The sequence below is a fragment of the Narcine bancroftii genome, chromosome 3 (assembly GCF_036971445.1).
Source record: "Narcine bancroftii isolate sNarBan1 chromosome 3, sNarBan1.hap1, whole genome shotgun sequence".
NCBI classification, from domain to species: domain Eukaryota; kingdom Metazoa; phylum Chordata; class Chondrichthyes; order Torpediniformes; family Narcinidae; genus Narcine; species Narcine bancroftii.
Window position 1 is genome coordinate 311,686,254 of NC_091471.1, and position 24,531 is coordinate 311,710,784.

At 47.1% G+C, this 24,531-nt stretch overlaps 1 long non-coding RNA gene across 1 annotated transcript in view; it reads left to right on the forward strand.

The window, feature by feature from the left end:
• Nucleotides 1–7,116: 7,116 nt before the first annotated feature.
• LOC138756552 (uncharacterized) overlaps nt 7,117–24,531 on the forward strand; it is a 41,643-nt gene continuing 24,228 nt past the window's right edge. Inside the window, exons 1-2 of the long non-coding RNA XR_011353152.1 lie at nt 7,117–7,201; nt 18,691–18,819. This is a non-coding gene — a long non-coding RNA (uncharacterized lncRNA). The remainder of the gene's footprint in view (nt 7,202–18,690; nt 18,820–24,531) is intronic.

Below are 24,531 nucleotides of genomic sequence, written 5' to 3' on the forward strand. Positions count from 1 at the left end.
GCAGGAAGACCATTCCACTTCTGGCTTTTAGCAGACGGACTATTCCACATTCGGCATATGACAGACAGACCATTCCACATCAGGCATTTTCCAGGAAGGCCATTCCACATCATAAATCTGACAGGCAGAACATTCCACATCTGGCTTCTGGCAGGGTGACCATTTGACATCCGGAATCTGGCAGGTGGACCATATCACATCCGCCAAATGTCATGAAGCTAATTCCACATGCGGCATCTTGCAGACGGAACATTTTACATCTGCCATCAGGCAGGCAGCCCATTCCACAAATGGCATATTCCTGGTGGAGCTTTCAAAATCTGGCATCTAGCAGGTAGACCATTCCACATCTGGCATCTGTCCAGAAGTTAATTCTACATCCGGCATCTGGCCGGTGAACCATTACACATCCGGCAGCTGGCAGATGGACCATTCCACGTCTGGCATTTTACAGGGGGACCATTGCATATCTGGCATCTGTTAGGTGGACGTTTCCATATCCAGCAAATGGCAGGAAGCTGATACGACATTTGACATCTGGCAGGCAGACCATTCCGCATCCGGCATCTGGCAAGTGGTCCATTCCAAATCCGGCATCTCGCAGGTAGACAATTCCACATCTGGCATCTGTCAGGCAGACTAGTCAATATCTGGCATTAAGTGGGTGGATAATACCACATCTGGCATCTGGCAGGCCGACACTCCACATCCTGCATCTGGGGAAATAAAACATTCCACATCTGGCATCTGGCAGGTGGTCTATTCCACTCCAGCATCAGCCAGGTAAACCATTCCATATCCATCATCTGGCAGAGGATCATTCCACATCCTGCAACTGACAAGCATACCATTCCACATCTGGCATCTGGCACGAATTCCATTCCACATTCGGCATCTGTCCAGAAGATCATTCTACATCTTGCATCTCGTCGGTGTACCATTACACATCTGGCACGAAGTCCATTCCACATCCGGATTCTCACAGAAGGACCATTCCACCTCCGGCATCTGGCAGGTGGACCATTCCACGTCTGGCATCTCGCAGGGGGACGATTCCACATCCAGCATTACACCTCCGCAATTCCGCGCCACATTGGCCCTTCCCCTATATGTTTACATGCCCTGGTGGCTGCCACTGACGAGTGTATCCTATGTTGGCCGGTACAGCCCTTAATATTAGCCAATGGGGATTTGCATTTGGAATTTGGACTATTACTTAAAGACTAGTGGTGGGTCGGGCTAAGTGGGATCCTGTGATGGTGCCTCCCCCCCCCCCTGAAACCAGTATGCATTCCACAATATCGTATCGCTGGAGGGCAGGAAGAGATTACTGCCACCATCAATGCTTTGCAAGAAGAAGGAGTAGTGAGGCCCTCAACATTGCCCTTTAATAGCCCTGTTTGGCCAGTGCAGAAGTCGGATGGCTCCTGGAGGATGACAGTTGATTATTGTTTCTTGAACAAACATGCCCCACCACTTGCTTCGGCAGTTCCGGACATTGTTACCCTTATTGAAAACATTGCTACTAGGAACTCAGGAATATGTTATGCTGTCATTGATCTCGCTAACGTCTTCTTCAGTATTCTTACAGACGAGGTCTCACAGGATCAGTTCACCTTTACCTGGAGGGGACGTCAGTATACCTTCACCCACCTCCCTCAGGGCTATGTACACTCTCCCACTACTTCCTGGGCTATGGCTAATGGACTAGTGGTATGGATGCCTGATTGGCAAAAGAATGACTGGCTGGTACATGACCGCTCAGTATGGGGAAAACATTTGTGGCAGCTGTTGTGGGATGCTTCCCATCATCGTGAGATAACCGTATATCACGTTGACGCCCATACCAATGCGACGACGAACATGGCACAACATAATGCAGTATCAGATCAGCTTGCCACTATCAGCCATGCCGATACCGTCCCCCTGGATCGATGGGCACATGAACAGAGTAGCCATTTGGGGGAGAAGGGATCAGCTATGTGGCCTGTACACATGCCTTACCCATCCATCAGAACAATGTCCGCATGGTCGAGCGGACATGCCCAGCATGCCAGCTTTTGAAGTCCCGCACTGTTCCTCCTCGTCTGCATGGTCGAATAAGACGGGGAGCTCACTCACCTGCAGTCTGGCAAATTGATTACATAGGCCCAATGCCAGATTGTATGGGTAAACGTTACGTCCTAGTAATGATTGACACCTTTTTGGGCCTGCTTTTTGCTTTTCCCACCAAGACGGCTGACCAAGCTAGCACTATCCAAGGACTAAACCATTAAATTTCTTGTTATGATGTACCAGAAGTAATTCAGTCTGATAATGGCTCGCACTTCTCCGGGAAGGCAATCTGTGATTGGGCAGCTGACAACAGTATCTTATGGGTCCTTCTTTCTTTGGCTTGGCTTCGCGGATGAAGATTTATGGAGGGGTAGTGTCCACGTCAGCTGCAGGCTCATTTGTGCTGACAAGTCTGATGCGGGACAGGCAGACACGGTTGCAGCGGTTGCAAGGGAAAATTGGTTGGTTGGGGTTGGGTGTTGGGTTTTTCCTCCTTTGTCTTTTGTCAGTGAGGTGGACTCTGCGGTCTTCTTCAAAGGAGGTTGCTGTCCGCCGAACTGTGAGGCGCCAAGATGCAGGGTTTGAGGCGATATTAGCCCACTGGTGGTGGTCATGTGGCAGGCACTAAGAGATTTCTTTAGGCAGTCCTTGTACCTCTTCTTTGCTGCACCTCTGTCTCAGTGGCCAGTGGAGAGCTTGCCATATAACACGATCTTGGGAAGGCGATGGTCCTCCATTCTGGAGACGTGACCTACCCAGTGCAGTTGGATCTTCAGCAGCGTGGATTCGATGCTGTTGGCCTCTGCCATCTCGAGTACTTCGCTGTTGGAGATGAAGTCGCTCCAATGAATGTTGAGGATGGAGCGGAGACAACGCTGGTGGAAGCATTCCGTAGGTTATGCCGGTAGAGGACCCATTATTAGGAGCCGAACAGGAGTGTGGGTATGACAACGGCTCTGTATACACTAATCTTTGTGAGGTTTTTCAGTTGGTTGTTTTTCCAGACTCTTTTGTGTAGTCTTCCAAAGGCGCTATTTGCCTTGGCGAGTCTGTTGTCTATATCGTTGTCGATCCTTGCATCCGATGAAATGGTGCAGCTGAGATAGGTAAACTGGTTGACCGTTTTGAGTTTTGTGTGCCCGATGGAGATATGGGGGGGCTGGTAGTCATGGTGGGGAGCTGGCTGATGGAGGACCTCAGTTTTCTTCAGGCTGACTTCCAGGCCAAACATTTTGGCAGTTTCCGCAAAACTGAGAGCTAGCTCTGAATGGGCAACTAAATTGGCATCGTCTGCGAAGAGTAGTTCACGGACAAGTTGCTCTTGTGTCTTGGTGTGAGCTTGCAGGCGCCTCAGATTGAAGAGACTGCTATCCGTGCGGTACCAAATGTAAACAGCGTCTTCATTGTTGAGGTCTTTCATGGCTTGTTTCAGCATCATGCTGAAGAAGATTGAAAAGAGAGTTGGTGCCAGAACGCAGCCTTGTTAATGGAGAAGGGTTCAGAGAGCTCTTTGCTGTATCTGACCCGACCTTGTTGGTTTTCGTGTAGTTGGATAACTTATGGGTCCACCATATTCCTTATTACTCACAGGATGCCGGGTTAGTTGAATGAATGAATGGCTTACTGAAGGAACAAATTCGTTTGTTAACACCACTGGGGACCCTGAAGGGGTGGTGCCATGTGCTGCAGCAGGCCATCGATAATTTGAATCGTCGCCTTTCCACCGACTTCTTCACGCTTCTGAACTACAGCCTATTCCAGAGGAAAAACAGTCATTGCCCCCCATTCCCGAGCTAGAGAATGTCGGACAAAAGGTATGGGTGACACCATCAGGTAGTGGCCCTCCTGTAAAAGGAGAAATAGTGACACCTGCCCAGGGTAACACTCAGTGGATAGCTATTGAGGGACAGGATGGTTTAGTTTGTTTAAATACCGAACGCTTATGGCACTGTGAGTGACATATGTCAGGTTTCTTTGTTCCAGGTCCTCCATCTTGTGCTCCTGCTGATCTGGCTTAACCGGTGCTTTGATGCCAGCAATTGGATTTGTAATGTCGAGGACGTTCTGAGGGAGTTGCCCGTGGGGGACACGGCCCGATGTATCCACTAATATATCGGATATTGTTAAACATGTTTCAAAATCTGTTGGTGAGCTTCAGCGTCTGGGTCTTGTGGCCCACAAGGATAGTTTGAGCTTGATTGGAACCCTTTTCCATGGTGAGCTGGTCCATTTGGTGGATTGGGCCACATTATTCTCCGTTGGTTGTCGCATTTTTGCTTGTTTTTGTGATTATCATAGTTTTAGTTTCTCTTTTTCACTCCTTCTGTACTCAAATGCTTGTAAGGTCCCGTAAGTGACAGGCTGCGACCAAGGGGTGGAATGTAATGGAAGATTTAAACCGTGTTTTTTATTTTTGCAGCCTTTGCTCCTGCAAGGCAGAGAACCAGCTTGTTGCATATGAATTAGTAGACATTATCTAAATTTACACTATGGGGCCCAGGGATGCATATGAATCAGTAGACATTATCCAACTTCCACCATGAGGCCCAGAGATGCAGTTGTCTTTTGTTGGTCGCAGACTGTCAGGAGACCTTGAAGATAATTAAATCATTTGTTCAAAGAGATAAGATCTGAAGTAAACAACTTTTGGGTAATATAAGCCATGGTCCCACTGCTTAAAGAGTCCCTCTTTGAGACTCTCCAAGAGGTGGCAACATCTCTCAGCAAGAAGAAGAACTTCAAGATTCCAACCAACGTTCCGGTCCGGGGAGGTGGAGAAGCTGCTACCGGCGCCCAGACAACCTACTACAAGTGTGCAGTCGTCGCCTCGCTTTGGCAGTTGGGACCAGTCCAGGCATTGATAAGTATAATTGGGAAGGGCTTGCATTTTGTAGTGTGAATTCAGCTAGCTATTTAATAATAAAGACTTGTATAAACTGAACTGTTCTCGGTGTGTATGTGTGTGTGTGTGTGTATGTGTCTATTTTCTTTCGGTAGCTCAAACACTGTGACCAATCTAAAAAGAACAAAATGAGAGGAATAAGTTTACCCAAGACAACGGGCATGTGGATGTAAGGGAACAGAAGGTAAGGGGTGTGGTACAGGTAAGGGTTAGTTTGTTGTGGAGAACATTTACAAAGGTCAGTACAGCCTTTATGGGATAAAAGGCCTGTACTGGGCAACAATGGTTGATGTTATAATGGATGCAGAAGCTCTGGGAAGGGGTAAGGGAGGGACTGGCCAGGAAGTCTGCAGATTCTGGGGCCGAGGGCAATGCACAAACATGCTGTGGAAACTCATGGATAGTTTTGTGAGGAGCAGGTCTTGCTTCATGAGTCAAATTGAGTTTTTCGAGGAGGTGTCAAAGGAAATATATGAAGGTAAAGGTGTATATGGGCTGCACGTGGATTTTAGTAAGGTGCTTGACAAGGACCCCACGGTGGCCTCATTCAGAATGTCAGGAGGCATGGGAGGCATGGGATCCATGGAGCCTTGGCTGTGTGGATTCAGAATTGGCTTGTCTGCAGAAAACAGAGGGTAGTAGTAGATGGAACAATGACTAGCGGCGCTCCAAGGTGATCTACTCTGGGACCCCAGCACTTTGTGATTTTTATGAATGATGATGAGTGGAAGGGTGGGTACGTCAGCAGATGACACAGACCTGCACACTGCCAGATGACCAAAATGCAGACATGCGTGAAGACATTACCTTGGACAATGAGGATTTGGAGGTGTTCCAGAAGGCCAAGAACGCACTGGCCAACATCACTCTTCCATTAGACGCCAGGCCAAAGACACCCACCACTCTCACAGTAGACGCTTCCAGCACAGCAGTAGGGGGTGCACTGGAGCAATTCATCGAAGGGCAATGGCAGCCCCTTTCCTTCTTTAGCAGACACCTCTGGCCACCCGAACTCAACTACAGCGTCTTTGACTGAGAGCAATTGGTACTGTACCTGGCAGTCAGGCACTTCAGGTATTTTTGGAAGGTAGACAATTCAGGATGTTCATGGACCAGAAGTCATTAATTTTTGCCTTCCATAAGGTGTTGGACCCGTGATCGGCCAGGCAGCAGCAGCTCCTCTCATGAATCTGAGTTCACTACAGACATTCAACACATTTTGTGTGATGCACTGCCCCACCCCACAACCAAGTCTGTCCAGGCCCTGTCCCAGGGAATCGACTATTTAGCCCAAGGCAGGGGACAGCAGGAAGACCCTGAGATACTTGCATGCAGGACAGCGGTTTCCAGGCTCAGGCTGGAGGATGTTGACCTCGACCCTGGTAAGTAGATGCTCCTCTGTGACATTCCAATGGAAACGCCGCCTCATCGTGCTGACCACATGGAGATGGCAGGTTTTCGATGAGTTGCACAACCTGACGCACCCAGCCATCAGAACTTTCAAAATGGTGGTCAGTAGGATTGTCTTGCTGAGCCTCCGGAAACAGGTTGTCACGGGGCCAAGATCTGCACACTCTGCCAGATGACCAAAATGCAGAATACGTGAAGGCACCATCCCCAGACATTCGAGTCAGCACCACGTAGGTTCAGCCATGTCTACATTAACATTGTAGGGTCACTACTAGCCTCCCGCGGGGCAAGTTATCTTCTCACCATGATTGCCAGCTCCATGAGGTTCCCCGAGGAGGTCCAGCTAACTGACACAACCACTTGTGTCCTCCATTAAATTGGAAGCAGTAATAAATATGAAGGAGTGATTGATAATATATAGTCTCCCTTGTAGTTTGGGTGCAATGTATTTCTTGAGATCAGAGGAATCCAGGAGCCAGGACAAAGTGATCCTGTGTTTCCCAAGGATTTGATAGAGTTGGGGTAGTAGGAGGTGGAAGGGCCGAAGGGTTTACTGCTCCTTCGACTGCCTCTCTTTTCTGTCTTGCGATGCTGATTGGGTGCGACTGTGTGTTCCATCGCTCGCTGATTAGTTGCTTCAATTGCACGAGCCAATGGACTGATTCGGTGAGGCCGCTTTTGGATTGGACGCTGAAGTAGGGTTAGATTGATGGGCGGATTCGCGGGCTGATTGGCTCTTGATGTGAGGAGGCGGGACCTTGGCGGTGGCGTCGTCAGCTCGGGGTCGGTCGCGTCGCCGAGGGCGCTAACGGGAAGAAGTTGGCGGCGGCGCCGGTACCTTCCTCAGCCGCGCGGTCCAGAGAATGCGGGCGACCCGCAGCCCGATGGGCCCCACCGTTGAGCGGCCGGTACCTGCGGGGTGTTTGGGTGGAGCCGGCGCGTCGGTGCGAGGCCTGATGGCGCCAACAGGGCGAGGCCGGAGGACGCGGGGTAACTGGCAGCGGGGTGGCGGGGGGGAGAAGGGGAGGGGCAAGAAGGAGATTTGCACGTCTTTAGTTGGCGCATGCGCGATGGGTTCGCCACTTGGCGTTCGGTTCGCGCATGTGCGGTTGATACGCATGTGCCAAATGACGGCCCTAAGCGAACCCTTTGGGCAAGCGCCAACTGATGACTCGCGCATGCGCACAGAAATTAAGATGGCTTCCCCCAGCCGATGGACCCCGAGACACTGAGTCACAAATTCAATCCGCACATTTTGGGTCTTTCGTTCCCTGTGTCTCTGTTCTCGTTTGTCAAACCATTTGATTTTAAAAATAGGCTCTCAGACTTCAGGCACCGCACACGGGGAAAACTCCGACTTGCGACCATTGTGAGATCTGACTGATCCTTCAGTCTCCATGACGGTCGCAGGTCGGGGAGGGCCGTCTTGGACTGTCCGAGTGTTGCTTTTTTTTTGCTCGCCCGGTCGCTTGGCGTGCTACAATCTCAGTGTTTATAAGGGGGAAATTCTTTTAATGTTTCATTTACTTTTGTTACATAATTCTTCCTAGATTATCTGTGTAACATTGAAGGTTATGGGTTTTCATGAACAGCAATCATGATTTTACTCATAATTTGATGACGAAATGGATGGGAAACTTTTTGCTAATACTCCATGTGAATTGAAATAAAAATGAAGTGACAAACTTAGGAAGGCTTGTTTACCCTTCTTTTAAAGCAGGATGTCCAGATGATTTTCATCTTGCTTGCTGAATTAAAATGTGATTTGTCTGTTCTTAATGGCAGCTGCCATATTGGCATTGCAAGGAAAGATGGGAAATGGGTCAGGTCCTTGCTGGTCCCAGTAATGCAATGGAGAAAGATGTCACAGGGCTGAATGTGGTTTAGGGAGGGAGAGGGTGTTAATTTTTAGGAAACATATGTGTTCCGCCACCTATCAGTATTTTTTCTCAAATAGAAACTCCTGCTGGTAGAAGCCATTTCCTACTTTGAACAGGCCCAATGTCATTATCTAAGCAGATATTGTTACGAGCCCAAAGGACCCCAAAACTCAGCAGCAATAGACATTCACCAAGACAGGTGGTTTTTAAAACAGAAGTTATTTTTAATCAACTTTAAACATTAAAATAGAATGAAACTTTAACTTAACTAACCCAAATTAACCCCCTTCTAATTCTAAGCACACATGTTTGTAATGTGTTTAAATTTTATGAAAAGTTCTTTGGTTCACAGTTCAATCTCACTTCTCCATCTTCCAAGTTCTCTGGATGCAGGCAATTCTTCTGCTGTGCACATAATTGATCATGTATAAATTTCACCAGGTTTTGGTGCTCGAAAGGTAAATATTTACTGCTCAGGAAGGTTCTTGTAGGGTTTGCAGAGAGTGATTTGTTGTTCCAGGATTTCCATAACTGAGGTACCACCATTAGTCACGTCAATGTCTCGCTGATGAAACTTGCCCCGTCAGGGTTTTCCAGATGGTAACTTCTTTCTTTAAGTGACCACAGAGTTCCATTTCTCTTATTCCAAACAACAGGAGTTCTTTCTTCTGCTCAAGCTGTGGTTAGATAAACAAAACCGGTGAGTGACTTTCCTGTAAGCGCCCTGCAGAAAGGTACTTGTAGTCATCCTGGCTCCATTTCCAAACAATGGTCATTCATTTTATTACATCAGTTCAGTATTGTGTATGTACATCAATATTTCTTCAGTCTTTCAAATAAAATCTGTTTTAAAAGGTATGTATGTATGTTTGTAACCTACACTAAATCTTACCAAAATCACAAATATTACCAAATTCTCCAAATATATTTATTCATTACAATATCACATAAGGAGCAACTGGGTCGATGAACTACCTTGGGTTCTATTAGGAGTATGAACAGCTCCAAAAGAAAATCTGTCTGCATCATCTGTAGAATTGATGTTTCGTCCGGCCCTTATGGTTCCAGAAGATATTCAGTTCAGAAACAATTCAGTCATGGACGTCCTTCAACAACTCCGCAAGGGTACTGCTAACAGCAAACCATCCTCTACCAACTGGCATGGCAAAACTAGGCAACAAGTCCCCCAATCACTATTAAACACTGAATTTGTATTTGTACGAAGACAGATTCCAGGGGCACCGTTACTAAAACCACATGAAGGACCATTTTGTTTGATTAAGAGATATGGAGTGGTATATACATTGGACATCGGAGGGCATCCACAGCTATTCAGCGTGGAGAGACTTAAACCTGCCATATGGACCCTACTTCACCAGTTCAGTACTATCAACCCAGGCGACATGAACGTCTGCCTAACTCAAGCATATCTGGTATCTTAAGTTACAGTGACGATTTTGGGGGGGCATGATATAGCGAGTGCACAGCGCGGTATTACGAATTGCCACCGTCAGTTCCTAGACTTAACTGACACATCACGGGCTAACTGTGTAAACATTTTTCATCACCCTATAAACTTTTTCCCATTGTAAACCCGGTGTCACGGTATCTGTCTCAGACTCCTGCAAATCACCGTTGAACCTCCTACCCACTGTGTACCCGGAGTCAGAGTATATGCCTCAGTCTACCGAACATCACCATTAAAATGTCTCCCCACTGTTAACTCTGTGTCACGGTATCTGCAACAATGTATTGCGTTTCACGTTTAAACCTCTTCCACACTGTGAACCTGGTGTCACAGTACCTGTCACAGTTCATTGAACCTCAACGTTAAACCATCTCACTAATGTGAACCCAGTTTCACGGTATCCGCCTCAGTCTACCATACATCACTGTTAAACCTTCTACCCACTGTGAATCCGGTATAACAGTATATGCCAGAGTTTATTTTGTATCACCGATAAACTTTCTCCCCACTGTGAACCTGGTTTTCACAGTATCTGACACAGTTTATCCTTCATCACTGATAAACCTTCTCATTGATCTGAATCCGGTGTCACAGTTTCTGTCTCAGTGCGCCATACATCATTGTTAAAGCTGTCTCCCACGGATCCCCACTGTTTCCCATCAGTTTCCCACTGTTCCTCAGCTATTTCCCACCATTCCCCACTTTTCCCCATGGTTCCCCACTCTTCCACTCATTTCCCAATCTGTTCCCCCATTCTCCACAGTTCGCTATCTGTTCTCTACTACTCCCCACTATTCACCCCTGTTCTCCACTGTTTCTTAGTGATCCCCACTTTTCCCCACTGTTCCTTAGTGAACCCCACTTTTTCCCATCTCTTCCATCCATTCATCAATTTTTCCCACTGTTGCCCTCAATACACCATTGTTCCCCAACTGTTCCCCACTGTTCCTCACTGTTCCCCACCTGTCACATACTTTTGACCAATGTTCCACACGTTCTCCAATGTTCGCCTTTTGTTCCCCATTGCTCGCCCCTGTTACCCTGTGTTCCCCACAGTTCTTCACTGTTCCCCACTTTTCTCCAGCTGTTCCCAATCTATTCCCCACTGTTGCCCTCTGTTCCCTACTGTTCTCCATTTCTCCCACTTTTCCCTACTGTTCCACATTTCTTCCCCACTGTTCCCCACAGGTCCCAACTGTTACCAACTGTACCCCATGGTTCCCCATTGTTGCCCATCAGATGCTCCTCTGTTTCCAATCTGTGCCCCATTTTTCCACACTGTTTCTCACAGTTCTCCACTGTTCACCATCTGTTCCCCACTGCTCCCCAGAATTACCCACTGTTCCCCATGGGTCCACTCTGTTCCCCATCTGTCCCCACAGTTCTCCAGCTGTCCCCCCTGTTCCACACTGTTCCGTACTTTTCTCCACTGTTCTGCATCTGTTCTGCCAAGTGCAAGTGAGGACAAAAATGCAAGGTGAAGACAAATGAATGTGTGGCTGAGGGGCTGGTGTAAAAGACAGGGTTTTGGCTTCTTGGACCATTGGGCTAACTTTTGGGGAAGGCATGACCTTTACAAAAAGAATGGGTTACACCTAAACTCAAAAGGGATCAATGTATTGGCAGCTAGGTTTGGTGCAGCCGTCGGATGCGGTTTAAACTAATTTGGCACTGGGATGGGAACCTGTATGATAAGCAAAGGACAGGAAAGATAAAATAGGAAAAGTTGGGTTAGGCAGCGAAAGTAAAAATCAGAAAGAGCAAGGAGGGTGAAAAAAGCAAATCTGAAGGCTTTATATCTTAATGCAAGAAGCATTCGGAACAAGGTAGATGAATTGGCTGTGGAAATTGAGACAAACAAATACGATTTGATTGGGATTACAAAACATGGCTGCAAGGTGGGCAAGCCTGGGAACTTAACATCCCGGCGTATACAATATTTAGGAGGGGTAGACAAGAAAGAAAAGGGGGTGGGGTAGCTTTGATGGTGAGAGAAGGAACGGACACAATTGACAGGAAGGATATTAACTCGGAAGATACGGAATCTATATGGGTAGAACTGAGGAATAGCAAGGGGTGGAAAACGTTAGTGGGTGTGGTATATAAGCCTCCAAATAGTAATGTAGAGGTGAGGGAAGGAATAATAAGGGAAATTAGAGAAACGTGCAATAAGGGAACAGCTGTCATCATGGGAGACTTTAATTTACATATCGATTGGACTAGCCAAATGAGTAAAAATACTGAGGAGGTGGAATTCCTTGAATGTTTACGGGATGGTTATCTAGACCAATATGTCGAGGAACCAACTCGGGAGCAGGCCATTTTAGACTGGGTATTATTCAATGAAAAGGGGCTAATCAGCAATCTTGTTGTACGAGGCCCTTTGGGAAGGAGCGATCACACTATGATCGAATTCTCACTCGACATGGAGAGTGAAGAAATTATCACCGAGACTAAGGTCCTGAATTAAATAAAGAGAATTATGATGGTATGAGACGGGAGTTAAGTAAGATTGATTGGGTGGTTTATGGTGGGGGGGTGGTGACGGTGGATAGACAATGGAAAGCATTCAAAGATCTAATGGAAGAATTGCAGAAATCATTTATACCGGTTTGGCATAAAAATAAACCAAGAAAAGTGACTCAACTGGGGATAACAAGGGAAATTAGAGACAGCATTAGGACCAAAGGGAGAACATATCAATTGGGCAAAAAAAGTACCAAATCCGAAGATTGGGAACAGTTCAAGATGCAGCAAAGGAGGAGAAAGGGATTAATCAAGAGGGCAAAAATAAATTATGAAAGTAAGCTTGCGGCAAACATAAAACCAACTGCAAAAGCTTTTATAGATATGTCAAGAGGAAAAGATTGGTGAAATCCAGAGTAGGTCCCTTGCAGTCAGAGTCAGGGGAATATATAATGGGGAATAAGGAAATGGCAGACCAATTAAATTGTTACTTTAGATCTGTTTTACAAGAGAGGATACAATAACCTCCCAAGGATGTTGGGAAACATTGACACTAATGCAAGGGAGGAGCTGAAATAAATCAGTATCTCTAAGGACATGGTCTTGGGGAAATTGAAGGGATTGAAGGCCGATAAATCCCAAGGGCCTGATAATCTACATCCTAGGGTACTTAAAGAAGTGGACATTCAGATAGCAGATGCTTTAAAAATTATTTTCCAGAACTCAATAGACTCAGGATCAGTACCCATGGATTGGAGGGTAGCTAATATTACCCCACTATTTAAAAAAGGGGTAGAGAAAAAGTGGGGAATTATAGGCCGGTGAGCCTTACATCAGTAAGGGGCAAAATGATGAAATCCATTATTAAGGATGTAATAGCGGAGCATATGACTAGCAGAGAAGGGATCGGAGAGAATCAACATGGATTTACAAAAGGTAAATTGTGCTTGACAAATCTATTGAAATTCTTTGAGATGGTGACAGGTAAAATAGATGAGGGAGAGCCAGTGGATGTGCTGTACCTGGATTTCCAAAAGGCCTTCGATAAGGTTCCACATAAATGACTGGCATGCAAAATCAAGGCTCATGGGATTGTGGGGGGAAGGTATTTATGTGGATTTAACTGGCTGGCAGATAGAAGACAGAGAGTTGGGATAAACGGCTAATTTTCTGAGTGGCAGGCGGTGACCAGTGGGGTGCCACAGGGATCTGTACTGGGACCCCAGCTGTTCACAATTTACATTAATGATCTGGATGAGAGGATTGGATGTAATACCTCCAAATTTGCAGACGACAATAAGCTAGGAGAGGTTGTGTGCACTGAAGAGGGGGTCAGGAAGCTCCAGTGTGATTTGGATAAATTGGGGGACTGGGTAGATACATGTCAAATGCACTACAATGTGGATAAATGTGAGGTTATCCACCTTGGTAACACAAACCAGAGGGCAGATTACAATTTGAATGGCAATAGATTGGGAGATGGGGAAGTACAGAGAGACCTAGGGGTTCTTGTGCACCAGTCACTGAAGGCGAGCATGCAGGTACAGCAGGTGGTTAAAAAGGCAAGTGGTATGTTGGCCTTCACATCAAGAGGATTTGAGTATAGGAATAAGGATACCTTACTGCAATTGTACAGAGCCCTGGTGAGACCACACCTGGAGTATTGTGTGCACGTTTGGTCGCCTCATCTGTTCTTGCAATGGAGTGCAAAGGTGATTCACCAGGCTTTATACCTGGAATGACAGGAATAACTTCTGAGGAAAGATTGCACAATTTGGGATTGTACTCGCTGGAGTTTAGAAGATTGAGAGGGGATCTCATAGAGACATATAAAGTTCTGGCAGGACTGGACAGAATGGATGAGGAAGGGATGTTTCCAATGGTGGGGGAGTCCAGAACCCGGGGCCATGGTTCGAGGATAATAGGCAAACCATTTTGAACCGAGATGAGGAGGAATTTCTTTACCCAGAGGCTGGTGAATCTGTGCAATTCATTGCCACACAGAGCAGTAGAGGCAGGTTCATTGAATATATTTAAGAGGGAATTAGATATATTTCTTCAGTATAAGGGAATTAGGGGTTACGGAGAGAAGGCAGGGACGGGGTACTGAAATTTAAGATCAGCCATGATCTCATTGAATGGCGGAGAAGGCTCGAAGGGCCGAATGACCTACTCCTGCTCTGATCTTCTATGTTTCTGCCCTGTTGCCCATTTTCCCCAATCTTCCCCTCTGTTTTACACTGCTCTCCACTGTGCCCCTCTATTCCTCATTCTTCCCCTCTTCCCTTAGTTCTTCACTGTTCCCCACTGTTCCATAGTGTTCACATTGTTCCCCATGGGTCCATAGTGTTCCCAATCATTTCCTAATCTGCTTCCCACTGTTCCCCACAGTTCCCCACTGTTCTCCATTTGAACACCCTGCTCCACACTATTCCCTATTTTTCCCCACTATTCTGCATCTGTTCCACCCTGTTCCCCACTGTTCTCCAGCTGTCTCCGTTCCACATTTATCCCACTGTTCCACAACTATTCCCCACTGTTCCTGACTTTTCCCTTCTGTTCCCCATCTGTTACCAACATTTGTCCACTGTTACTCGCTAGTTCTCCACTGTTCGTCACCTGTTCTCAACTGCTCCCCACTGTGCCCCTCTGTTCCCCACTGCTCCTCTTTCTTCCCCCTGTTGGGGAACAGAGGAGCACAGTGGAGAACAGAAAGGAAAAGTGGGGAACTGTGGGGAATTGTCAGGAACAGGTGTGAACCTCTGGGGAACAGGTATATATGGGGAACAGATGGGGTACAGTGGAGAACATTGGGAAAAATGGGCAACAGTGCAGAACAGTTGATGGGGACCAGTGGGTTAAATGGGGAACAGAGGGCAAAAGTGGGGAACAGTGGGAATAATGCAGAAGAGTGGGGAAAAGTAGGGAACCATGGGGAAAAGTATGGAACCGGGGGGACAGCTGGAGAAGATTGTGGAAGCGTGGGGAACACTGTAGAAAAATGGGGATCGGAGGGGAATAGTGGGGAGTGGGAGGGAACGAGGAAAGGAGAACAGTGGGGAACAATGTTCCGCACTGTTCCCCAACGTACACCCTGGTTCCCCATTGTTGACCAGCAGAAGCTCATCTGTTTTCCAACTGTGCCCCACTTTTCCACACTGTTTCTCACACTACGCCACTGTTCACCATCCATTCCCCACCGTGAAATATAAAGTGTTCACAATCCTTACTCTGGAGATAAAAGTTTTGAAGAACAGGTTCATCTTTATTTCGAGTCTGCAGAGTCGGGTGTCCCTGGTCTGGAGACACACTGGAAGTTCAGAATCATCACTCTTTTGTACAGTCCCATGCTCAACATCACCCCACCTTCATTTACCTTCTTCCAATCAGAATCCCAATACATTACAACATTCTCCTTCTCCCTTCCATCAATCCAGGTATCACTCAGTTCTTCCCTCTTCATACATTGCCTGTTCATGTCTCTATGAGGCAAGCGCAGTACTAGCTATAGACTATCTTAGGTCACTGCACCAACCTGAACCAGTTCCTTGCATCCTTGGGGCTTGAGATAAGAAGGGGCCCACTGGCTAGTACTGTCTACTCTCAAGCTCTTATCTACATACTTTGCATTCCATCATTTTTCACAGAATGGTGCGAGTTTAATCATATTCAACTGTTTTTCACAATTCCTCCTTTTTTCTCGTTATCATGTATTTCTGATTAAACTGCATTATTGTTCACCTTTTGTTTCCTCAAATTGTAACATGAGTTGAATTTGTCGTTGTTCATCTGCCATGGGATTTTTTAATACCACCTGCTTCGCTCCAGTAGCTGAGCAAATGGATCTTGTGATAAAACATCGTAGGATGGCTGATCCAATCAATAAGCCCACTAGAATCATTCAGCCAGATATAGCAGAGTGCATTAACCATGGCACCCAACCTCCGAAATTCCAATCTCCCCATGTCCAATCACCTCCTTTTTTATATTTATCTCTAGTCTCCTGGATCTTCTCTCTACACTTTTTAATATGGACCACCAAATCCGAGATATTAGCTGATTCATCCAGGATGTATGTGTAACATTCAGAACCAATTAAAGGACAAGTCCTCCCTTTCTCTGTCAAAATAAAATCAAGGGCCATGCATTTTTGGAGGACTGTAAGTTGCATGGTGGCCATTTCTGCATTTATTGCCCGGACTTGGGATTGGACTTCCCCAAGTACCAGGTTCGTATTATTTACTAGTTCATCTAGGGTGGCTGCTATTTTTGAATCTCAACCGCACTTTGTGCAGCTCCATATGTTGGGAAAAACCTCCACATGAGACGATCTCCTTCAGTCAGTCTTTTGCTTTTCCCATGGGACAAGCCTAGTACAGGTAGCTGATTAAGTTCACGGACATGGGGAATTAAGTAAGCCAGGTAATAACATCCACTCCAACCTTTAGGTGTACAGGTCAATATAAATCCTTTTGTCCGATTCCAACATTCCTTTTCTCCAGGTAACCATGAATAAATTTTACGTCCACACACCCAATATGTGCCATTCACCGGGTGTGGGATTCACAGTCGTGTGATGGTCTAATTCTTCATGAAATTGGAAATTCCTAGTTGGTTTCTCAAAAGGAAGCATCTCTCCAGACTGAGGAGTTGGTGACTTTGTTGGCTTTGGTCGTATCGACCACCCTTTGTATTTATCTTCAGTGGTTGGATCACTGTTGCTGGGCAAGATCTATATATCAAATAATTTGTGTAGGGAGAGAGGGATTGCTACTAAGGGGACTCCTGACTTGCCATGGTGTGGTATTTTTGCACAAACCCAACAATCTGTTTGATTTTGGTTCTTAGCATAATTAGTACATAGAGAGATAAAATAATTTTTAGGTTTAACACGCAAAGTTATGATATGTATAAGTCAAATTGAAATAGTAAGCGCAAAAGTTTCATTATTGTAGTTTTCTTTTCTGTTCCTTTTTACTCCTCTTTCCTTCCTTCTGTGGCTGGTGGTGGGACCATAGGTCCCTTTATTCTTTTTTTAAAGATTTTTTTCTTCACACTATGAGCCATATTCACCAAAATACCCACAAACGTTTCCCTCTTGAATATATAGTGTCATTTTTCTCCTTTCCCCCCCCCTCCCTTCCCTCCCTCCTTCCCACCCCCCTCCCCACTCACTAAACATTCAACATATACAATACAATAAACCCATTAAACAATGTCATCACACAATAAAATAGACAAGAAAATTGTGTCATCTACTTTTACACACTGGGTCAGTTCATTTCATCTACTTCTCATTCTGTCATTTCAAGAGGTGGTGGTCTGCGGTAGGACCTCTCTTTTGTGTTCCATGTACGGTTCCCAAATTTGTTCGAATACTGTGATGTTATTTCTTAAATTATATGTTATTTTTCCAATGGAATACATTTATTCATTTCCATGTACCATTGCTGTATTCTCAGGCTATCTTCTGATTTCCAGGTTGACATTGTACATTTTTTTGCTACAGCTAAGGCTATCATAATAAATCTTTTTTGCGCTTCATACAATAGTACTAGATATGGTCTGTTCCACCGGGGCTGAAGCTTTTCTTCTTTCCACGAATTGATCAGGACCCAGTCACCAGCATTCACAGAGTGGATAGGGAAATCCAGAGGAGGGCTCTGCACCAGCAGACGCTTAGCTTTTAAATCTGCAAGAGAACAAGAGACTGCCAGTCAATAATTCCTTAAAAACACATCATTATTTTTGACTGTAGGTATTCCTTCTATCCGCCCCAAATATGGGAGTCCAAATAACATCTCGTAAGGGGATATTTTAATGTTTTGTCATGGGGCTGTCCGAATTCTGAGAAGAGTTATTGGTAAGCACTTGGTCCAGGGTAATTTAGTCTCTTCTTTTAGTTATGTAATTTGCATTTTTAAAGTGGCATTCATTTGTTCCACTCTGGATGCCTTGGAGTATGCAGCTTCCATTTTATCCCTAAGGTTTCACAGACCTGTAAATTTTAGAAGCGAGGTGCTTTCCCCGATCTGAATTGATGGATTCGGCTATTCCATATCGGGGTACAATTTTTTCCAGAATTATATGCTTGTTCAGTGGCATTGACGGTGGGGAACGCTTCAACCCATCTCGTGAAATGGTCCACTACTGCTAGTAGAAATTTCCATCGCTGGACCTTAGGGAGTTTGGTGAAATCCACTTGTATCCGCTGAAATGGCCAGATTGCTAAAGGTGGTACTCCTCCAGCATAGCTTTCATAACTTTCTTATTAACCTTTAAACAGATCACACAGCGGTTCACTGCCTGTCTTGCTAGGATATAGACTCCTCTGCAGGCATAAGTTTGTAAGAATGCATCACACAGTGCTTGCACTCCCCAGTGGGAGCATGAGTGCAGTTCCCCTAGTATCTGCTGGGTGATTTCTTTATTTAACAATTGTCTTCCATCGGGGAGCCACCATTTTCCGTCTTCTTTGCTCCCATCTTTTCCATTTTTTTCTTCTTCAGGGAGGGAAAAGATAGGACCTTCTTCAGCCCTTCTCTGAGAGGGATCAGAGCCATCAGGTGGATGTACTTTTCCTGATTGTGCCGCTTGTCGGGCCAGTTCATCAGCCATCCGATTTCCTCGTGCTTTTGGTGAGTTCCCCTTCTGATGACCTGGTACATGTACTGTGGCAATTCTTTCTGGTTTGATTAATGCTTCCAAAGTCTTTTCAGTTAGTTGCTCATGAGCCAGTTCTTTTCATCTTGTTGTTATCATCCCTCGTTCTTTCCAAATTTTCCTAAATGTGTGTACCACTCCAAATGCATATTTCATATCTGTACATATGTACCTTCCTGCCCTCCCAACAGTCCCCACAAGTCCCCAGAGTTCCCCATCAGTTCCCTATCTGTTCTAAACTGTTTCCCACTGTTTGTCACCTATTCCACACCTGTTCTCCATTGTTCTGCCTGCTGTTTCCCACAAGTTCCCCACTTTTCACTACTGTTCACCATGGTCCCCCACTGTTCCCCTCATTTCCCAATCTGTTCCCCACTTTTCTCCACTGTTCTCCCATTCTCCACAGTTCGCTATCCGTTCCCCACTGCTCCCCACTATTCCCCTCTGTTGCCCACTGTTCCGCAGAGATCTCCACTGTTCCCCATCCCTTCCTTCCATTCCTCAATTTTCCCCACTTCTGCCCTCCATAGTACAGTTCCCCACCTTTTTTACATGTTCCCCACTGTTCCCCATTGTTCCCCACCTGTCACACACTTTTTACCACTGTTCCCCACATTCTCCAATGTTCGCCAAATGTTCCCCACTGGTCTCCACTGTTACTCTCTATTCCCCACTGTTACTCATTCTTCCCCACTGTTCCCCACTGTTCTGCCGTTTTGCCCAATTCTCCACTTTTTTCTAATCTGTTCCCCCTGCTCCTTTGGCTCCCCTCTGTTCTGCAGTGTTCCCCACGCTTCCCACTTTTTCCAATCCATATCCCCTGCTCCCTTTGGTTCCACTCTATTGTGCAGTGCTCCCCACGATTCCCCACTTTTTCCAACCTGTACACCATGCTCCCTTTGGTTCCCCTCTGTCCTGCAGTGTTCCCCATGGTTCCCCACTTTTTCCAATATTTTCCCCCTGCTCCCTTTGGTTCCCCACTCTTCTGCATTTTTCCACACGGTTCCCCACTTCTTCCAATCCGTTTCCCCTGCTCCCTTTGTTTACCCACTGTTCTGCCTTTTTCCACTCCATTCCCCACTTTTTCAATCCGTTCCCCCTGCTCCCTTTGGTTCCCCACTGTTCTGCAGTGTTCCCCATGGTTCCCCACATTTTCCAATCTGTTTCCCCTGCTGCCTTTGGTTCCCCTCTGTTCTGCAGTTTCCCCACGGTTCTCCACATTTTTTCCAATCTGTTCCCCCTGCTCCCTTTGGTTCCCCTCTGTCCTGCAGTGTTCTCCATTGTTCCCCTCTTTTTCCAATCCGTTACCCCTGCTCCCTTTGGTTCCCCTCTGTTCTGCAGTGATCCCCACGGTTCCCCACTTTTTCCAACCCGTTCCCCCTGCTCCCTTTGGTTCTCCTCTTTCCTGCAGTGTTCCCCATGGTTCCCCACTTTTTCCAATCCGTTCCTCCTATTCCTTTGGTTCAGCTCTGTTCTGCTGTGTTTCCCACGGTTCCCCACTTTTTCCAATCTGTTCCCCCTGCTCCCTTTGGTTTCACTCTGTTCTGGAGTGTTCCCCACGCTTCCCCACTTTTTCCAATCCATTTCCCCTGCTCCCTTTGCTTCCAATCTATTGTGCAGTGCTCCTCACGATTCCCCACTTTTCCCAATCTGTTCCGCGTGCTCCCTTTGGTTCCCCTCTTTCCTGCAGTGTACCCCACGATTCCCCACTTTTTCCAATCCGTTCCCACTGCTCCCTTTGCTTCCCCACTCTTCTGCATTTTTCCACAGGGTTCCCCACTTTTTACAATCTGTTCCCCCTGCTCCCTTTGTTTCCCCACTCTTCTGCATTTTTCCACACTGTTCTCCACTTTTTCAAATCTGTTTCCCCTGCTTCCTTTGGTTCCCCACTGTTCTGCAGTTTTCCACAATTCTCCACTTTTTTCTAATCTGTCCCCCCTTCTCCTTTGGCTCCCCTCTGTTCTGCTGTTTTCCCCACGGTTCTCCACATTTTTTCCAATCTGTTCCACCTGCTCCCTTTGGTTCTCCTGTGTTCTGCAGTTTTCCCTACGCTTCCCCACTTTTTCCAATCCGTTCCCCCTGCTCCCTTTGGTTCCTCTCTATATGCAGTGTTCCCCACGATTCTCCACTTTTTTTTTCCATTCTGTACCCCCTGCTCCCTCTGGTTTCCCTCTGCCCTGCAGTGTTCCCCATGGTTCCCCACTTTTTCCATTCCGTTCCCCCTACTTCCTTTGGTTCACCTCTGTTCTGCAGTGTTCCCCACGGTTCTCCACTTTTTTCCAGTCTGTTCCCCCTGCACCCTTTGGTTGCCCTCTGTTCTGGAGTGTTCCCCACGCTTCCCACTTTTTCCAATCCATTTCCCCTGCTCCCTTTGGTTCCACTCTATTGTGCAGTGCTCCCCACGATTCCCCACTTTTTCCAACCTGTACACCATGCTCCCTTTGGTTCCCCTCTGTCCTGCAGTGTTCCCCACGGTTATTCACTTTTGCCAACCCGTTCCCCCGGCTCCCTTTGGTAACCCTCTGTTCTGCATTGTTCCCCACGGTTCCCCACATTTCTGAGCAGTTCCCCCTGCTCCCTTTGGTTCCACTCTGTTCTGCATTGTTCCCCACGGTTCTCCACATTTTTTCTAATCTGTTCCTATGCTCCCTTTGGTTCATCTCTGTTCTACAGTTTCCCCATGGTTCTCCACATTTTTTCCAATCTGTTCCCCCTGCTCCCTTTGGTTCCCCTCTGTTCTGCAGTGTTTCCCACGATTCCACACCTTTTCTAACCTGTACCGCCTGCTCCCTTTGGTTCCCCTCTGTCCTGCAGTGTTCCCCACTGTTCCCCACTTTTTACAATCCGTTCCAGCTGCTCCCTTTCGTTCCCCTCTGTCCTGCATTTTTCATCACGGTTCCCCACTTTTTCAGATCTGTTCCCCCTGCTCCCTTTCGTTCCCGTCTGTCCTGCATTTTTCCACACGGTTCCCCACTTCTTACAATCCGTTTCCCCAGCTCCCTTTGTTTACCCACTGTTCTGCATTTTTCCACTCTGTTCTCCACTTTTTTTAATCAGTTCCCCCTGCTCCCTTTGATTCCCCACTGTTCTGCAGTGTTCCCCATGGTTCCCCACTTTTTCCAATCCGTTTCCCCTGCTCCCTTTTGTTCCCCTCTGTTCTGCAGTGTTCCCCACAGTTCCCCACTTTTTCCAATCCGTTCCCCCTGCTCCCTTTTGTTCCACTCTGTTCTGCAGTTTTCCCCAATTCTCCACTTTTTTCTAATCTGTCCCCCCTTCTCCTTTGGCTCCCCTCTGTTCTGCTGTTTTCCCCACGGTTCTCCACATTTTTTCCAATCTGTTCCACCTGCTCCCTTTGGTTCTCCTGTGTTCTGCAGTTTTCCCTACGCATCCTCACTTTTTCAAATCCGTTCCCCCTGCTCCCTTTGGTTCCTCTCTATATGCAGTGTTCCCCACGATTCTCCACTTTTTTTCCATTCTGTACCCCCTGCTCCCTCTGGTTCCCCTCTGCCCTGCAGTGTTCCCCATGGTTCCCCACTTTTTCCATTCCGTTCCCCCTACTTCCTTTGGTTCACCTCTGTTCTGCAGTGTTCCCCACGGTTCTCCACTTTTTCCAGTCTGTTCCCCCTGCACCCTTTGGTTGCCCTCTGTTCTGGAGTGTTCCCCACGCTTCCCACTTTTTGCAATCCATTTCCCCTGCTCCCTTTGGTTCCACTCCATTGTGCAGTGCTCCCCACGATTCCCCACTTTTTCCAACCTGTACACCATGCTCCCTTTGGTTCCCCTCTGTCCTGCAGTGTTCCCCACGGTTATTCGCTTTTTCCAACCCGTTCCCCCGGCTCCCTTTGGTTCCCCTCTGTTCTGCATTGTTCCCCACGGTTCCCCACATTTCTGAGCAGTTCCCCCTGCTCCCTTTGGTTCCGCTCTGTTCTGCATTGTTCCCCACGCATCTCCACATTTTTTCTAATCTGTTCCTATGCTCCCTTTGGTTCATCTCTGTTCTGCAGTTTCCCCATGGTTCTCCACATTTTTTCCAATCTGTTCCACCTGCTCCCTTTGGTTCCCCTCTGTTCTGCAGTGTTTCCCACGATTCCACACCTTTTCCAACCTTTACCGCCTGCTCCCTTTGGTTCCCCTCTGTCCTGCAGTGTTCCCCACGGTTCCCCACTTTTTACAATCTGTTCCAGCTAATCCCTTTCGTTCCCCTCTGTCCTACATTTTTCATCACGGTTCCCCACTTTTTCAGATCCGTTCCCCCTGCTCCCTTTCGTTCCCCTCTGTCCTGCATTTTTCCCCACAGTTCCCCACTCCACCAATCCATTCACCCTGCTCCCTTTGGTTCCCCTCTGTTCTGCATTTTTCCACACGGTTCCCCACTTCTTACAATCCGTTTCCCCAGCTCCCTTTGTTTACCCACTGTTCTGCAGTGTTCCCCACAGTTCTCTACCATTTTCAATCCGTTTCCCTTGCTCCCTTTGGTTCCCCTCTGTTCTGCATTGTTCCCCACGGTTCCCCACATTTCCGAGCTGTTCCCTCTGCACCCTTTGGTTCCCCTCTGTTCAGCAATGTTCCCCAAGGTTCCCCACTTTTTCCAACTTTTACCCCCTGCTCCCTTTGGTTCCCCTCTTTCCTGCAGTGTTCCCCATGGTTCCCCACTTCCAATCCGTTCCTCCTATTCCTTTGGTTCAGCTCTGTTCTGCAGTGTTTCCCACGGTTCCCCACTTTTTCCAATCTGTTCCCCCTGCTCCCTTTCGTTCCACTCTGTTCTGGAGTGTTCCCCACGCTTCCCCACTTTTTCCAATCCATTTCCCCTGCTCCCTTTGGTTCCAATCTATTGTGCAGTGCTCCTCACGATTCCCCATTTTTTCCAATCTGTTCCCCGTGCTCCCTTTGGTTCTCCTCTGTCCTGCAGTGTTCCCCACGATTCCCCACTTTTTCCAATCCGTTCCCCTTGCTCCCTTTGGTTCCCCACTCTTCTGCATTTTTCCACAGGGTTCCCCACTTTTTACAATCTGTTCCCCCTGCTCCCTTTGTTTCCCCACTCTTCTGCATTTTTCCACACTGTTCTCCACTTTTTCAAATCTGTTTCCCCTGCTTCCTTTGGTTCCCCACTGTTCTGCAGTTTTCCCCAATTCTCCACTTTTTTCTAATCTGTCCCCCCTTCTCCTTTGGCTCCCCTCTGTTCTGCTGTTTTCCCCACGGTTCTCCACATTTTTTCCAATCTGTTCCACCTGCTCCCTTTGGTTCTCCTGTGTTCTGCAGTTTTCCCTACGCATCCTCACTTTTTCAAATCCGTTCCCCCTGCTCCCTTTGGTTCCTCTCTATATGCAGTGTTCCCCACGATTCTCCACTTTTTTTCCATTCTGTACCCCCTGCTCCCTCTGGTTCCCCTCTGCCCTGCAGTGTTCCCCATGGTTCCCCACTTTTTCCATTCCGTTCCCCCTACTTCCTTTGGTTCACCTCTGTTCTGCAGTGTTCCCCACGGTTCTCCACTTTTTCCAGTCTGTTCCCCCTGCACCCTTTGGTTGCCCTCTGTTCTGGAGTGTTCCCCACGCTTCCCACTTTTTGCAATCAATTTCCCCTGCTCCCTTTGGTTCCACTCCATTGTGCAGTGCTCCCCACGATTCCCCACTTTTTCCAACCTGTACACCATGCTCCCTTTGGTTCCCCTCTGTCCTGCAGTGTTCCCC